The sequence below is a fragment of the Pan troglodytes genome, chromosome 12 (assembly GCF_028858775.2).
Source record: "Pan troglodytes isolate AG18354 chromosome 12, NHGRI_mPanTro3-v2.0_pri, whole genome shotgun sequence".
NCBI lineage: Eukaryota > Metazoa > Chordata > Mammalia > Primates > Hominidae > Pan > Pan troglodytes.
In genome coordinates, this window is record NC_072410.2 from 68636203 (window position 1) to 68654836 (window position 18634).

Genomic DNA, 18634 nt, shown 5'->3' on the forward strand with positions numbered 1-18634 from the left:
AGCTGACTCCATGTTGCTTCTAACCTCTGAGGTGTCCCTGGTCATTCCTGGGCATAGGCCGAGCTAACTTTGGGAAGAATTCAGTTTACAGTTTAACCTTAATGCAAGGATGATAGTAGCCCTTCCCAAAACTAAACCACCTTTGTTTTTTCATTTGTTTGTTTTTGTTTGTTTTTTTCAGTCAGAGTCTCACTCCGTCACCCAGGCTGGACTGCAGTGGCACGATCTCAGCTCACTGCAACCTCCACCTCCTGGGTTCATGCAATTCCCCTGCCTCAGCCTCCTGAGTAGCTGGGATTACAGGCACACACTACCACACCCAACTAATTTTTATACTTTTAGTAGAGACAGGGTTTCCGCATGTTGGCCAGATGGTCTCAAACTACTGACCTCAGGTGATCTGCCTGCCTCAGTGTCCCAAAGTGCTGGGATTACAGGTGTGAGCCACCACATCCGGCCAACCTTTGTAAACCTAATGAAAAACCATGAAAGGCTGGCACGGTGGCTCATGCCTGTAATCCCAGGACTTTGGGAGGCCAAGGTGGGTGGATCACAAGGTCAACAGATCAAGACCATCCTGGCCAACATGGTGAAACTCCATCTCTGCTAAAAATACAAAAAATTAGCCAGGCGTGGTGGCACATGCCTGTAGTCCCAGCTACTTGGGAGGCTGAGGCAGAAGAATCACTTGGACCCGGGAGGCGGAGGTTGCGGTGAGCCGAGATTGTGCCATTGCACTCCAGTCTGGTGACAGAGCGAGACTCTGTCTCAAAAAAAAAAAAAAAAGAAAAACCATGAAATTAGGATGATGGGAGGGGCCTGAACTCCGCTAAAATGTAGGCGTAGTTTCTTTTCTTTTTCTTTCTTTCTTTCTTTTTTTTTTTTTTTTTTTTTTGACACAGAGTCTCTCTCTGTTGCCCAGGCTGGAGTGCAGTGGTACAATCTCAGCTCACTGCAACCTCCACCTCCTAGGTTCCGCCTCCTCGGTTCAAATGATTCTCCTGCCTCAGCCTACCGAGTAGCTGGGATTACAGGCACATGCCACCAAGCCTGGCTAATTTTTGTATTTTTAGTAGAGATGGGGTTTCTCCATATTGGCCAGGCTGGTCTTGAACACCTGATCTCAAGTGATCCATCCACCTCGGTCTCCCAAAGTGATGGGATTACAGGTGTGAGCCACCACACCCAGCCAAATGTAGGCAGTTTCTATAACCCTTACTGCTTAGGAGTCATGTGCCAGAAGTCACAATATTTGTGGCTTCCCCAATTGTTTCTACAGATAACATCTCCTATAGATTGTAGACCCTAAGATTAATCTTTTGAGCTGTTTTTCAGACTGACCCCACCTGAACTCCTGACTCTTGACTCAACTAGTCCTGTGGCCCCACCTAGAGGTGGACTCAGCACAGGAGTACCCGTTTCCACGCCCTTAGTTTCTATCCCCAACCAATCCGCAGCACCCATTCCCTAGTCCCCTGCCCACCAAACTATCCTTGAAAAAACCTAACCTCTGAGATTTCAAGGAGACTGATTAGAATAACTCCATCTCCTTTGTGGCCAGCCTTGGGTCAATGAAACTCTGTCTACTGCTATAGCATGGTCTCATTGAATTGGTTTTGTCTGCGCAGCAGGCAGGAAGAAACTGTTGGGCGATTACATGAGTGTTTTTACAAAAGTAGGATCTCAGCAAAGGATCGGAGGCCACAAGATTCTCAGCTTAGACACATTACTTGTGAATGGTCTCTGCATCCTCTGGAAGGTGAAGTGAAACAGGCAAACACTGCACACCCACAAAGGCTAGATAGTGGCAAGATTACATGCTTTTAGGTATTTGTTGCTTGTACACTACAAGCCAAATGCAAGATGACCTTTAGAAAACAAAAGTTCTAACTTTCAATTGTTAGTAGCATTCAAGGTAAAGGACAAAATTGCTTTTCTTTATTTTATTTCATTTTTTATAGAGATGGGGTCTGACTATGTTCCCAGGCTGGTCTCAAACTCCTGGGCTCAAGCAATCCTCCTGTCTCTGCCTCCCAAAGTGCTGGGATTATAGACATGAGCCACCACACCTGGCAAGACAAAATTAAGGAACTAAACTTCAGTGTTCTTGGCTTATTCACAGACTGAGAAATAGAAAATAATCTAAGCATTACTGGCAACTTGGTGGCTGTTGATGGGTATGCAGGAATCTTCTGTGCCCCACGGGAACGACACCACCTTTGCAAAATTATGACTGAGACAGTGAAAGAGACCTAACTTAACTGACTCCACCTTGCTTCTAACCTCCAAGCTGTCCTTGTTCATTCCTGAACGCAGGCTGAACTCACTTCGGAGAAACTTAGTTTATAGTTTAAAACAAAGATGATAACAGCCCTTTCCTAAAGCAGACCTCCTTCTTGCCTGGGGACTAGATTGCCTTTGTAGGATTAACATGAGCCACAAGATTAAAAATTATGGTTTAGGAGTCATGCAGCTGGAGGCTACAAGATTCTGACCCTCCCTAAACTGCTCCTAAGATCAGTGCTTGAGATAGTTTGTAGACCCAACACTTGATGGATCAGTTGCCACCACCCAGATCAATTAACTGGCTCATTTGATCTTGTGGCCCCCACCCAGGAACTGACTCAACTCAAGAAGACAGCTTCGACTTCCTATGATTTCATCACTGACCAATCAGCACTCCTGGCTCAATGGCTTCCCCCAACCCACCAAGTTGTCCTTAAACACTCTGCTCCACGAATCCAGGAGACTTATTTGAGTAATAATAAAACTTAGGTCTCCCGCACAGCCGGCTCTGCGTGAATTACTCTTCCCGTATTGCAATTCTCCTGTCCTGAAGAATTGGCTCTGTCTAGGCAGCAGGTAAGGTGAACCCACTGGGCAGTTACAGGAACATGCCTGAGAAGTTTACAAAATTAAAAAGAAGAGGAAACATAGTGTCTCATGGAACATTTGGCCAAAGTATTGATCCTTGCTAGAGGGTAAAGTCCTGGAGGTACAGACCTTAGAAACTTGAACAGCGGTTTCAGAATCTGCTGTAAATTATTTTCCAGTGAAACAAATGCAAGGACAAGATGAAAATACCGATATATATATTAGTCTCTGCAAACTAGGAATAGAGGGAAACTTCCTTAACTTGATAAAGAACATCCACAGGCTGGGCCTGGTGGCTCATGCCTGTATTCCCACCATTTTGCGGGGCCAAGGCAGGAGGATCACTTGAGCTCGGGTTCAAAACCTGTTGCCTGGGCAACATGGCAAAACCCCATCTCTACAAAAATTACAAAAATTAGCCAGGCATGGCAGCAGTGGGAGGCTGAAGTGAGAGGATCACTTGAGCCTGGGAGGTTGAGGATTGAGGCCGCAGTTGAGCTGTGATCATGCCGCTGCACTTCAGCCTGGGTGACAGAGCGAGACCCTGTCTCAAAAAAAAAAAAAAAAATCCAGAAAAAATCTACAGGTAGTATCATACTTAATGGTAATAAAACTAGAACTTTTCCTGCTAAGATCAGTAAAGATGTCTCCTCTCAACCCTCCTTTTCAACATCATTTTTGGAAGTCCTACCTAATGCAATAAGACAAGAAAGGGAAATAAAAGGTTGGAAAAAAGAAATAAAATTGTCTTTGTTCATGGATGACATGATTGTCTATGTAGAAAATCTGAAAGCATAAATTTAAAAAAATTTCTAGAATAAGTGATTCTAGCAAGGTTGCCAAGTACAGAGTTAACCTACAAAAGTCAATTGCTTTCCTGTATACCAGCAGTGAACAAGTAGAATTTGACATTAGAATCAATACCATTTATATTATCATCCCCAAAATTGGAATACTTAGGTATAAATTCAACAAAATACATACCAGATATATATAAGAATAACTACAAAACTCTAATGAAAGAAATCTAAGAACTAGGGGTGGTAGAGAGGATGAAGAGGAGTTGGTGAATGTTTACAAAAATACAGATAGAGGAAATAAGTTCTAGTATTTGATAGTATGTTAGGGAAATTATGGTTAACAATACTTTATTGTGTGTTTCAAACTAGCTAAAGAGAAGAATTGTTATGTTTCCAACAGAAAGAAAAGATCAATGTTTGAGGTGATTGACATGCCAATAACCCTGATTTGATCATTCCACACATTGTATACATGTATCAGATATCACATGTGGCCAGGTGTGGTGGCTCATACCTGTAATCCCAGCAATTTGGGAGGCCAAGACAGGAGGATTACTTGAACCCAAGAGCTTGAGACCAGCCTGGACAACATAGTTAGGCTACATCTCTTAAAAAACAAAACAAACAAACAAAAAAACCCACATATACCCCAAAAATATGTACAACTATGTTATATAAATTAAAACTTTTTTTAAAAGGCAAAAGTTGGAGACAGTGTGGCAGGCCTCCTCCTGTGGAATCTGAAGGAGCCCTCACAGATTTTATTTATTTTATTTTATTTTATATTATTTTATTTTATTTTATGTTTTTGAGACGGAGTCTTGCTCTGTTGCCCAGGCTGGAGTACAGTGGCATGATCTCGGCTCACTGCAACCTCCGCCTCCCGGGTTCAAGGGATTCTCCTGCCTCAGTCTCCCGAGTAGCTGGGATTACACGCACATGCACCACCATACACGGCTAATTTTTATATTTTTAGTAGAGATGGTTCACTATGTTGGTCAGGCTGGTCTCGAGCTCCTGAGCTTCTGACTGGCCCGCCTCAGCCTCCCAAACTGCTGGGATTACAGGCCTGAGCCATCACACCTGGCCGCCCTCGCAGCTTTTAATTCCCACTCTCCATTCTGTATCTAGATCACCATGGCATACAAACTGCCTGAAAAACTGGACTTTAAACAAGGAGCTGCCATCAGTATTTGGTATTTTAGTGCTTATCGAGCTCTAATTCCACAGTGCCCGAGTGGAAGCTGGAGGGTGTTCTGGTTCATGGGGCGAGTGGAGAAGTTGGATTAGCAGCATGCCAAATTGCTAGAGCTTATGGCTTAAAGGTTTTGGGCACTGCTGGTACTGAGGAAGGACAAAAGGTTGTTTTGCAAAATGGAGTCCATTAAGTCTTCAGTCACAGAGAAGTTAATTATATTGACAAAATTAAGAAATATGTTGGTGAGAAAGGAATTGACATAATTATTGAAATGTTAGCTAATGTAAATCTTAGTAAAGATTTGAGTCTTCTGTCACATAGAGGATGAGTGATAGTTGTTGGCAACAGAGGTACTATGGAAATAAACCCACGGGACACCATGGCAAAGGAGTTGGGTATAATTGGAGTTACTCTCTTTTCCTCAACCAAGGAGGAATTTCAGTAATATGCAGCCACCCTTCAAGCTGGAAAGGAAGTTGGTTGGTTGAAACCTGTAACAGGTTCTCAATATCCACTGGAGAAGGTGGCCCAGGCTCATGAAAATATCATTCATGGCAGTGGGGCTACTGGAAAATGATTATTCTCTTATAATGATTAATTATTTCATGGATTTCCTATGTAATTAGAGGTATTGTCTTTCTCCCAGTTGTACTTACCCTATCTTTTCTTTAATTAACATTCGATTCTGTGAGTTTCTTATGTGAAAAAATAAGATTTTTCTTTAGAAAGCAGAGGCAGAAGAGTAAAATTCATTGTATAGCTAGCAATAATTTTTATGCCATCTGTCTCAAATCTAGGAGTCATCATAGTAGGAAATAGCATGTTAGTGGTCATTTGGCATGATGGTGCATTCCAGTAATTCTTAATTGATACTTGATTAATTCCATACCTTTGATTAAAACTTGCTAGTTCAAAATAAGACTGCTCAGTTTCCAACAGTTTTCAACTCTCCTTACCTTTATAAAGATTCTCTAGTCTCTGAGTAGCCATGACTGTATTAGACTTTGAACATTTTCTGGACTAAAAACCTCTATTCTAAACTAATCTCATCTGGATCTATAAGTCCTAGAGAGAGTCTCGTTCTGTCACCGAGGCTGGAGTGGCCTGGCGCGATCGCGGCTCACCGCAACCTCTGCCTCCCAGGTTCAAGCGATTCTCCTGCCTCAGCCTCCCGAGTAGCTGGGATTACAGGCACCCACAACCACACCCAGCTAATTTTTGTATTTTTAGTAGAGACGGGGTTTCACCATGTTGGCCAGGCTGGTTTTGAACTCCTGACCTCAGGTGATCCACCCGCCTTGGCCTCCCAAAGTGCTGGGATTACAGGTGTGACCCACCACGCTCGGCACTATAAGTCTTTTGTAAAGGCAAGAATAAATAATGTCCAGGACAATTTATTAGTTTTCTCAGTATTTTCCCAAATATTACAATATTCACTTCATTATTGGTTGGCTGCCAATGACCCCATATGTTCTGTTAGAATAGGAGCTTTATCTCGTTATCTTTCATATAATACATAGTCTCCAAATAGGTAATACTTATCAATTGATTATATTTTCAGAGTAGATTTAGAGTTACCGGTTTGTGTGGTGAGGGTCATATATTTTTGTTGAAATTTGAAATTAATATGCTCGCAGATTTGATAAATTAAGAATGATCTGCATTTGTCTCATAACATAATAATGTATAATAAAATCTATAGAAAATTAAAAAAAAAAAAAAAAGCGGCTGGGTGCTGTGGCTGACACCTGAAATCCCAGCACTTTGGGAGGCCCAGGAGGGTGGATCACCTGAGGTCATGAGTTTGAGACCAGCCTGGCCAACATGGTAAAACCCTGTTTCTACTAAAAATACAAAAATTAGCCGGGTGTGATGGTGCACACCTGTAGTCCCAGCTACTCGGGAGGCTGAGGCACACCTGTAGTCCCAGCTACTTGGGAGGCTGAGGCAGCAGAATCATTTGAACCTGGGAGGCGGAGGTTGCAGTGAGCCAAGATCGTGCCACTGCACTCCAGCCTGGGCCATAGAGTGAGACTCCGTCTCAGGAAAAAAAAAAAAAAAAAAAGGCCAGGGTGGGAGGATTGCTTGAAGTCAGGAGTTCATGACCAGCCTGGGCAACAAAGTAAGACATCCATTCGCACAAAAAACAAATTAGCTAGGCATAATGGCAGGCACCTGTATGCACTGTTTGGGAGACTGAGACTGAGGCTGGAGGATCGTTTGAGCCCAGGAGATCAAGGCTGCAGTGAGCTGTTATTGCCCACTGCACTCTAGCCTGGGTGACAAAGCAAGACCCTGTCTGGGAAAACAAAAAGTAAATAAATAAACAAATCTAAGAAGAACTAAATAAATAGAGAGAAATACTGACTGGGCACAGTGGCTCACACTTGTAATCTCAGCACTTTGGAGGGCCGAAGCAGGAGGATCACTTAAGCCCAGAAGTTCAAGCCCAGAAGTTCTGGGCAGCATAGCAAGACACCATCTCTACAAAAAATCAAAAAACTAGAGGCTGGGCGTGGTGGCTCATGCCTGTAATCCCAGCACTTTGGGAGGCCGAGGTGGGTGGATCACCTGAGGTCAGGAGTTCTAGACCAGCCTGGCCTATATGGTGAAACGCCTCTCTACTAAAAATACAAAAATTAGCCGGGCGTGGTAGCAGGACCCTGTAATCCCAGCTACTTGGGGGGCCGAGGCAGGAGAATCACTTGAACCCAGGAGGCAGAGGTTGCAGTGAGCCGAGATTGTACCATTGCACTCCAGCCTGGGGGACAAGAGTGAGACTTCGTCTCAAAAAAAAATTAAAAAATTAGCTGGACATGGTGCATACCTGTAGTCCCAGCTACTCAGAAAGCTCAGGTGGGAGGAACACTTGATCCCAGGAGACTGAGCCTGCAGTGAGCTGTGATCAAGCCACTACACTGCAACCTGGGTGACAGAGTGAGATGAAGTCTCACCACGCCCGGCCTATATATTTTTTAAAGAGAAATACACCATGTTTATGATTAGGAAAACTCAATATTATCAGGATGTCAGTTCTTTCCAACTTGATCTATAGATTTAATGCAATTCCAATCAAAATTCTAGCAAGTTATTTGGTGAATGTCAACCAACTGATTCTAAAGTTTATATGGAGAGGCAAAAGACCCAGGATAGTCAACACAATATTGAAGGAGAAGGACAAGGTCAGAGGACTGACACTACCTGATTTCAAGACTTTACTGTAAAGCTACAGTGATAAAGATGTATAAATGTGTCAAATGAATAAATGAATAGATCTTGATCAATGGAACAGAAAAGAGAAACCATAGGCCTTCAGGCTGGGCGCAGCTGCTGACACCTGTAATCCTAGCACTTTGGGAGGCTGAGGCAGGTGGATCACCTGAGGTCAGGAGATCGAGACCAGCCTGGCCAACATGGCAAAACCCGTCTCTACTAAAAATACAAAAATTAGCCAGGTTTGGTGGCACACGCCTATACTCCCAACTACTTGGGAGGCACAGGCAGGAAGATCGCTTGAACCTGACAGGTGGAAGTGGCAGTGAGCCAAGATTGCGCCCCTACACTCCAGCCTGGGAAACAGAATAAGACTCCGTCTCAAAAAAAAAAAAAAAAAAATAGACCTTCATAAATAGAGTCAACTGATCTTTGGCAAAGCAACAAAGACAACACAATGGAGAAAATATAGTCTTTTCAACAAATGGTGCTAGAGTAACTGGATATACACACATACATGCACACACAAATCTAGATATAGACATTACATACTTCACAAAAATTTACTCAAAATGTATCACAGGCTACATGTAAAATGATAAAACTATAAAATAATATTGAAGAAAATCTAGATGACCTTAAATTTAAGGCTTTTTATTTTTATTTTTTTAAAGCTAACCCTTTAGATACAACACCAGAGAGTGAGAAGACAAGCCACACACTGGAGAAAATACTTGCAAAAGACATGTCTGATAGAAGACTGTTAGACTGTTATCAAAAATATACAAAGAGCTCTTTTCTTTTCTTTCTTTTGTTTTTTTTTTTTTTTTTTTTGAGACAGAGTCTTGCACTGTTGCCCAGGCTGGAGTGCAGTGGTGAGATCTCGGCTCACTGCAACCTCTGCCTTCCAGGTTCAAGTGATTCTCCTGCCTCAGCCTCCCACACACGGCTGAGACAAAGAACTCTTAAAGCTCAATAATAAGAAAATGAACAATCTGCTTTAAAAAATGGGTAAACTGGCCGAGCGCGGTGGCTCACACCTGTAATCCCAGCACTTTGGGAGGCCAAGGCGGGCCAATCACAAGGTCAGGAGATCGAGACCATCCTGGCTAACACTGTGAAACCCGTCTCTACTAAAAATACAAAAAAATTAGCCAGGCATGGTTGCAGGCACCTGTAGTCTCAGCTACTTGGGAGGCTGAGGCAGGAGAATGGTGTGAACCCGGAAGACAGAACTTGCAGTGAGCCAAGATTGTGCCACTGCACTCCAGCCTGGGTGACAGAGCGAGACTCCGTCTCAAAAAAAAAAAAAAAAAAAAAAAAGGCTAAACTACCTGAACAGACACCTCACCAAAGAAGATACACAGATGGCAGGTAAGGATATGAAAAGATGCTGAACAGAATATGTCATTAGGGAATTGCAAATTAAAATGATGAGGTAGGCTGGGTGCAGTGGCTCACGCCTGTAATCCCAGCACTTTGGGAGGCCGAGGTGGGCAGATCACCTGAGGTCCAGAGTTCAAGACCAGCCTGGCCAACATGGTGAAACCCCATCTCCATTAAAAATACAAAAAAAATTAGCCGGGCATGGCGGCGCGTGTCTGTGGTCCCAGCTGCTCGGGAGGCTGAGTCAGGAGAATCGTTTCAACCTGGGAGGCAGAGGTTACAGTAAGCTGAGATCGCGCCATTGCATTCCAGCCTAGGTGACAAAGCAAGACTCCATCTCAGAAAAAAAAAACAAAAAACAAAACAACAAAACACAAAACAAAAACAAAGAGGTACCACTACACATCTATGAGAATGGCCAAAACCCTAAACATTGACAACAATAAATGCTAGCGAGGAGCTAGATCAACAGAAACTCTCATTGTTGCTAGTGGGAATGCAAAATGGCATAGGCGTTTTGGAAGATGGTTTGACAGTTTTTTATAAAACTATACATACTCTTACCATACAATCCAGCAGTCACATTTGGTATCAGTATTTACCCAAATGAGTTGAAACATGTTCACACAAAACCCTACACATAGATATTAATAGCAGTTTAATTCATAATTGCCAAAACTGGTGGAAAAAAACAAGATACCCTACAATAGGTAAATGGATATATAAACTGTGGTACATCCAGACAACTGAACATTATTCAGTGTTAAAAAGAAATGAGCTCTGGGCCAGGCACAGTGGCTCATGCCTGTAATCCCAGCACTTTGGGAGGCCGAGGTGGGAGGATCACTGGAGGTCAGGAGTTCAAGACAAGCCTGACCAACATGGAGAAACCCCATCTGTACTAAAAATACAAACATTAGCCAGATGTGGTGGCAGATGCCTGTAATTCCAGCTACTCAGGAGGCTGAGGCAGGAGAATCACTTGAACTTGGGAGGCGGAGGTTGCGGTGAGCCAAGATCACACCATTGCACCCCAGCCTGGGCAACAAGAGTGAAACTCTGTCTCAGTAAATAAATAAATAAATAAGCGAGCTTGGCTGGGCGCACTGGCTCACACCTGTAATCCCATCACTTTGGGAGGCTGAGGCAAGAGGATCACTTGAGGCCAGGGGTTCGAGACCAGCCTGGCCAACATGGTGAGAGCCTGTCCTATTAAAAATAAAAAAATTAGCTGGGCATGATGGCGCATGCCTGTAATCCCACCTACTTGGGAGGCTGAGGCACAAGTATTCACTTGAACCCAGGAGGTGGAGGTTGCAGTGAGCCTACATCACACCACTGCACTCCAGCCTGGTTGACAGAGTGAGACTCTGTCTCAAAAAATAAAAAATAAAAGGCCGGGCATGGTGGCTCACGCCTGTAATCCCAGCACTTTGGGAGGCCGACGCAGGCGGATCACCTGAGGTGAGGAGTTCAAGACCAGCCTCAACATGGAGAAACCCCGTCTCTACTAAAAATACTAAATTAGCCAGGTGTGGTGGTGCATGCCTGTAATCCCAGCTACTCAGGAGGCTGAGGCAGGAGAATTGCTTGAACCTGGGAGGCACAGATTGCGGTGAGCTGAAATCGCACCATTGTACTCCAGCCTGGGCAGCAAGAGCGAAACTCCGTCTCAAAAAAAATAAAATAAAATAAAATGGCCAGGCATGGTAGCTCATGCCTATAATCCTAGCACTTTGGGAGGCCGAGGCAGGTGAATCAGTTGAGTGCAAGACCAGCCTGGCCAACACAGTGAAACCCTGTCCCTCGTCTCTACTAAAAATACAAAAATTAGCCGGGCATGGTGGTGTGCACTTATAATCCCAGCTACTAGGGAGGCTGAGGCAGGAGAATTATTTAAACCCAGGAAGTGGAGGTTGCAGTGAGCCAAGATTGTGCCACTGCACTCCAGCCTGGGCAACAGAGCAAGACTCCGTCTCAAAAAAAAAAAAAAAAAAGAAAGAAATGAGCTATCAAGTAATGAAAAGACATAGAGGAAATGTAAATACACACTACTAAGTGAAAGATGACAATTGGAAAACACTACATACTGTATGACTCCTGCTGTATAACATTCTGGAAAAGTCTAAACTTTGGAGACAGTAAAAAGATCAGAGGTTGCCACGTGTTAAGGGAGAGTAGGAATGAATAGGCAGGACATGGAGGATATTTAGAACATTGAAATTATTCTGTATGATATTATAATAGTGGAAACATATTATTGTACATTTGTCAAAACCCATAGAATGTACACCACCAACGGTGAACCCTAATGTAAACTATGGACTTTGGGTGATAATGATGGGTCAATGTAGGTTCATTAATAGTAACAAATGTATGACTGTTGTGGGGTATGTTGATAGTGGAAGAGGTTGTGCATGTGTGGGGACAGGGGAAATATGGGAACTCTCTGTACTTTTCACGCAATTTTTCCGTGAACCTAAAACAGCTCTAAACTATTAAGTCTATTGAAAACAACAGCAACAACCAAGCTATGGCAGGAGGAAGACTTCCTTGGCCTAACAGAGGGTATTTTCAGAAGTCAGATACTTGGGCCTTACCCCAAATCTACTGAATCATTTCTGCAGGAATAGGACGCAGAAATAAGTATTTTTGGCTAGACACAGTGGCTCACTCTTGTAATCCCAGCACTTTGGAAGGCCGAGGTGAGTGGATCACCTGAGGTCAGAAGTTCGAGACAAGTGAAGCCAACATAGTGAAACCCTATCTCTACTAAAAATACAAAAATCAGCTGGGCTTGGTGGCATGCACCTGTAATCCCAGCTACTTGGGAGGATGAGGCAGGAGAATCACTTGAACTCAGAAGGCGGAGGTTGCAGAGAGCGGAGATTGCACCACTGCACTTCAACCTGGGCGACAAGAGCAAAACTCCATCTCAAAAATAAAAAATACACATTTTTAAATTTGTTATTTTTTTTTAGAGACGAGGTCTCACTATGTTCAGGCTGGGGTGCAGCGGCTATTCACAGGCACCAAACATGTGACTGCAGCTTCAAACACCCAGACCCAAGTATTCCTCCCACCTTAGCCTCTCAAGTGGCTAGGACTACTATGGTAGTGTGTGCCACCATGCCCAGCTAATTCTTAAATTTTCTGGAGAGACAGAGGTCTCACTATGTTGTCCAGGCTGGTCTTGAAGTCTTGACCTCAATCAATCCTCCTGCCTCAGCCTCCCAAAGGGCTAAAATTATAGGCACAAGGCACCACACTAAGCCAAGGAATCAAAATTTTTAATAAGCATCCAGGAGATTCTTTTGATCCTACTAGTTTGGGGAACATTGGTTTAAGCTATGCTATAGTTGAAAGCAGTCACAGCAGCCTGTGGCCAAGGACTAAAATTGTCAGCTCACAAGATATTTCACAGCAGCATTAGTGGACAAAACTCACTCTAAATGTACCACTGAAGGGGAAATAACTTAGAGCTCAAAGGCAAGGTTGCCCTTCCATATCCCCTTTGAAGTTAGAAGACCATATGACGTGGTTTGGCCAAAGGAATGGGAATGGAAGTGACGTAAGTGGAAAAGATGTGTTCTACTTATGGGCAGAAATTTTCAGAGCCAGGGAACATCTTATCACATTCCCTTGCCCCTGCTGGGGTTATCATGAAAAAAACCTGTTGCAACTCCAACTTCTAGTTCCTTAAATGAATGTAGTGTGATCAGAACTCTGTCACTTCTCAATTAATGTGCAGTATGAGTGAAAAATTAACTTCTTGTTTCAAGTCTCTAAGAATTTGAGGTTCTGCGTTATCACAGCATAACCCAGCCTATCCTGACTGACACAGGTTTTTCTAAATGAAAAGGAAAAGCTTCCCCCTTAGAAATGGAAAATTCAAAGTGCCAAATTTAACGTCTTGTAATTAAGTTTATGTTTACAGATCATGGATTCCAGAAACCTTATGTCAGATCAACTACCTTGGTAAAGCTAAAACTCAAGAATTTCTCTTCCTCACACCTCTGACATCAGCCTCTGACCTGGTATTTGGCAACACCAATTAACAGGCTCTGGGGACATATTTTTTCTTGGAATAACTACACAAGAGTCTGGGGAATAGCTTTTTCTAAATTTGATGGGTGTGGGGACAAAACTATAATAATTTTGCGTGTTATTTACTTTTTGGACCCCTAAGAAGCTCAATGAGCTTCTTAGTAAATTAATATAATTTCTGTTATATAGAAATTATTATATAGAAATTTCTATTATATAGAAATAATAAATAGTAAATTAATATAATTTCTGTCCAAGCTGCAACTGCTTAAAAAAATCCCAACCCTATTTAAGGTTTAAGAACCCCTCTAATTAAGATTGGGTAAAATACAGAGATGATGAATTCTGAACATTAATTTCTTTGAAGTTTAAATCTCAAGGGCAAGTGGATTTGACTTCAGACACTAACTCCTTTGGACTTAATTTGCATGGGGTTTGAATCTTTGCACTTTAATTTTCCCTGGGAATTTGATCATGGGAGAGAGGGTTTTTGTGTTTACTGTATTTTATTATTAAAGTATTTTAATGGTGCCAGGTCGTCTCATTGCAACCTCTCTGAAATGTGAGATTGGACAATGCTACTGAAAATCATTGTTATGGAAAATAGACCAGGGGATTAATTTTCAGATTTGAAGTTTCTTTAATTAAGGTACTATTTGTGGTGGTTATAAAACAGGGCCTGTTTTATGTCTTGTCCTAGCAGCGTCTCTCCTATGCAGGGCTTCATCCTGGAAGGGTGCTAGGTTGGTTTTCAGCACTGACCCAAAGGGGCTAGAACATTCCAGCACCATCCAATCTTCCCACAATTCCCTTGGTTTCACCTGCAAAATAGAGCCCATGAAGTTCCTCTCTGATTTTGACTGCTATCCTCAGATGGGCCCTCTAAGATTTCACTCACTAAGTGGGACTCCTTCCTTCCCGGGCATGTTTTGGTAACTTGGCTTTTGGCTTTGTTTTATTTAGCTCCCTCTGCCTCCTCCCACCTGTGAATCTTGTTGCTCTCATGACATCTCCCCGTATGTATATATTTGAGGGCTCATAAACTTGCTATTGATGTTGTTTGCAGGTTTTAGGTTTTGCGATCCAAGTTACTGTATCTGTGTTTGTGGCAAGTTTTGGGGCTATTAAAAAACTGTGCCACTGCCAACTGCCCAGAATTCCTTTTACTTTTTTTCTTAATCCCTTTATGTAGCAGAGATAATTATATCCTCCCACATCCTTTTTTGTATTTCCTTTATGGTTGCCTACCCTTCCCCAACAATTAAGCATGGCCATGTGACAAGTTCTCACTAATGAAACTTGCATGGAAGTAACAGGTGTCACTTCAGAACAGTGGCCGTGGGATCCCTCCACATGACTCTAGTCTCTTCCCCTTCAGTCATGAAGAGAGAGCCCAAAGAATGAAACAGCCTGGATTCGTGAATCTCAGCATGGAGGGCAGCAGTCTCTACTTGAGTTTGCATTAGAAGGGAAATTTTTTTCTTTTCTTTTTTTTTAAACCCAGTCCTCCAGGCTGGAGTACAGTGGTGCAATTTTGGCTCACTGCAACCTCTGCCTCCTAGGCTCAAGCCATCCTCCATCCTCAGCCTCTCAAGCAGCTGGGAATACAGGTGGAGGCCACCATGCCCAGCTAATTTTTGTATTTTTAGTAGCATTGGGGGTCTTCCTATGTTGCCCAGGCTGGTCTTGAACCCCTGGGCTCAAACGATCCACCCCTCTCAGCCTCCCAAAGTGCTGGGATTACAGGCATGAGCCACTGTGCCCAGCTGGAAATAAACTTTTATGTGTTAAGTCACTAATATCTTGGGTCTGTTGCCACAGCATAAATCCAGACTACCCAGACACTTTCCCAACCAATTCGTTTATTAATCATCCTCTTTCACTTTTTCTGTTAATATGCTCAAGTATCTCCCATCCAAACAAAACCCTTCCCCTGATCCTATAGTTCCTTAAGTTATCATACAGATTTATTCTCATTCACTGATACATTTCTGGGAGGAAAAGTCTGTATCGGCTACCTCCACATCCTCACCACCCACTCACTCTTCAATTCCTGGGGACATGGGCTTCTGCTTTCTTCATTCTTCAGAATCTATTTTCTTTAAGATTACCAGTGACCTACTACTTGCCAAATCGTGCTCAACACCGCTTGACCTCTCTTCTAAGGCCCCCAAATTCTGGTCAAGTTGTTTTAAATCCTTTTATGATCACAGACCCCTTGAAACTCAGATAAAAGAGACAGATCCTATTCCTAGAAAAAATGCAAATACACGTGTATACAAGTTTTTTTATACATTTCAAAGAGTTTTTGATCAGCAAACACCACCAAAGTCTATTCATAAATAGCCTCAATAGGTCTGAACCTTGGGTATAGAATTCTGCCCTAGTCTTTACCTAAGAAAGAAACAGAAGAGGAAGAGGGTCATTCATTTCCGTGAAACAGTCACATGGAGTGTTTTTTCATTTCCCAATGTATTTTCCTATATTACCCTGACATTTTAACTCACTTTATTTTATTTTATTTTTTGCAATTCTGTAGCGGCTTCTTAATCTGTTCCCCATCTATCTCTTAATTCAGTCATGGAGTAGTTGCTAAGTATAAACACTGTGTTCCTATTACACCAAAGGAAATGACATAGAGCTGAAAAAGATATATGTCCTCATTAAAACTTGAGTACTAAAAGAAGGAAAAATATGGCCGGGTGCGGTGGCTCATACCTATAGTCTCAGCACTTTGGGAGGCCGAGGAGAGTGGATCACCTGAGGTCAGGAGTTCGAGATCAGCCTGACCAACATGGTGAAACCCTGTCTCTACTAAAAATACAAAAATTAGCCGGGCTTGGTGGTGCATGCCTATAGTCCCAGCTACGCAGGAGGCTGAGGCATGAGAATCACTTGAAGCCGGAAGGCAGAGGTTGTAGTGAGCTGAGATTGCACCACTGCACTCCAGCCTGGGCAACAGAACAAAACGCTGTCTCAAAAAACAATAATAATAATTTTAAAAAGAAGGAAAAATATGAACAAGGGCGAGACATATTGATATACTTCTGAGGAAGGGTCAATACTATACTGTACTATAGTATACCTACCATACTTTCTATAGGAGAGTAAATGTAATCCTTCAAAGATAGGTTTGGTTTTGATAGGTAGATAGAAGAGAGAATGGTTTGTCAAATGGGGTAGAAGGTATTATGTGAGCAACAAGAGATCTGTAAATATAAACGAATGTTGGGGAGATAGTGAATAGGTTCCACATATGTTGACCACAGAGGACACAAAGTTATATAAAAACAGAATGGTAGATTGGGGCTAGTCGTGTGTCAGCCTTGAGTATCAGCCTAAATAGTCTGGGCTTTATTTTGTACATAATAGGGAGACGCAACATTTTTGAGCAAAAGACTGACAAGGTAAAAATGATCTTTTAGAAAGGTTAATCTGCTAAAAGTATTTAATACAGAGATGAGGGAATGGTCAAAGAAGAAGAATTAGGAGACGGTGCAACAGTCTGTGCTCTGTACTTGTGAAGCATAGATCTGAAATGCGTGAGGAGAGCAATATTAGCAAAAGGGGCACAGCTGATGTAGCAGGCATGAAACTACATTGCTTGGATCTCCTTTTAGCTGAAAGAATACACTTAGCTAATGGCCATCAGCTGCAGCACCTTTGGAATCTACCACAGCAAGCTGAGGTTATGATCTTCCCAGGCAGCCCATACCAGTGGCTGATCATGGCAGCATTAACAGGGCCAGTTCTACCCATTGCAAAACTTCTCTTAACAGGCAATCTTTGCTCTTCATCTCCCCATTAAGTAGGCTGAGACTTTGCTCAATATATATCAAAGTCTCAGGCTCTCCCGGCCCAATCCTCTTTACTCCCCTCTTTCCTTTCACAGATATCAGATCAGCATCCAGATCTGAAGCCTTTCTTTACCCAATCCTCCATCCTCCTTTTTTATCTCTCATAGGTGTACATCCCCATCACCATCCCACCCCCTACACTTCTTGCACTTCCAACTTTATTTCAGTGTCTGCTTCCTGAAGGACCCAAAACTACACAACTCTAAATAGAAAAGCTGGATGTATCTATCAAGGAATCTTATTCTCTTAGAACCAACTATGCCTAGAATAGCCGTTTGTACATTGTGAGTCTTTCTTTTTTTGGGTGGTGGGGACAGAGTTTCGCTCTTGTTGCCCGGGCTGGAGTGCAGTGGCACAATCTAGGCTGACTGCCATCTCCACCTCCCAGGTTCAAGCAATTCTCCTGCCTCAGCCTCCCATGTAGCTGGGATTACAGACATCCACCACCAAGCCCAGCTAATTTTTTGTAATTTTGGTAGACACAGGGTTTCACCACGTTGGCCAGGCTGGTGTCAAACTCCTGATTTCAGGTGATCCGCCCGCCTCGGCCTCCCCAAGTGCTGGGATTATAGGCGTGAACCACCGTGCCCAGCCCATTGTGGGTCTTTAGTGTTAAATATAAAAACGCTTTGGAAATATGTGGGAAGTTACACCCTACAAAATTTACATAAGTAAAAAATTAATAGTATTGAGGCCAGGCGAGCTGGCTCACACCTGTAATCTTAGCACTTTGGGAGGCCGAGGCAGACAGATCACTTGAGGTCAGGAGTTTGAGACCAGCCTGGCCAACATGATGAAACCTTGTCTCTACTAAAAATACAAAAATTAGCTGGAAATCCCTGGAACCCAGGAGGCGGAGGTTGCAGTGAGCTGAGATCATGCCACTACATTCCAGCCTGGGCAACAGAAAGAGACTCTGTCTCAAAAATAAATAAATAAATAAATAAATAAATAAATAAATAATAGCATTGAATTAATTGTGTCTAGAATTAAAGAAGGTATTTTAAGTTTAATTATTTCATGCACTAGAAAATGAAGAAATGTGATGATTTATGCATTGAGAAAAACACCAAGGTCACTGTAGATATGGATGTTTTATACATGCTGAAATCTTTTCTCTGATGTAACTTGAGATTAAAGAAGAGACTAAAGTAGCTATTTGGACATTCCTCTATTTAGAGGAACCAATTTTTTTTTTTCAAACAGATATCTTCATCTCACAACTGAAAGTCATAATGGGATAGATGGGCGGGACAGAG

The 18634-nt window shown here is 42.6% G+C and overlaps 1 protein-coding gene and 1 pseudogene across 17 annotated transcripts in view; one reads left to right on the forward strand and one right to left on the reverse strand.

The window, feature by feature from the left end:
• Nucleotides 1-18634, reverse strand: part of ACYP2 (acylphosphatase 2) — a 339796-nt gene that overhangs the window by 297098 nt on the left and 24064 nt on the right. The gene's annotated exons all lie outside the window — the stretch shown is intronic.
• LOC107973464 (quinone oxidoreductase-like) lies at nt 4812-5552 on the forward strand (annotated as a pseudogene).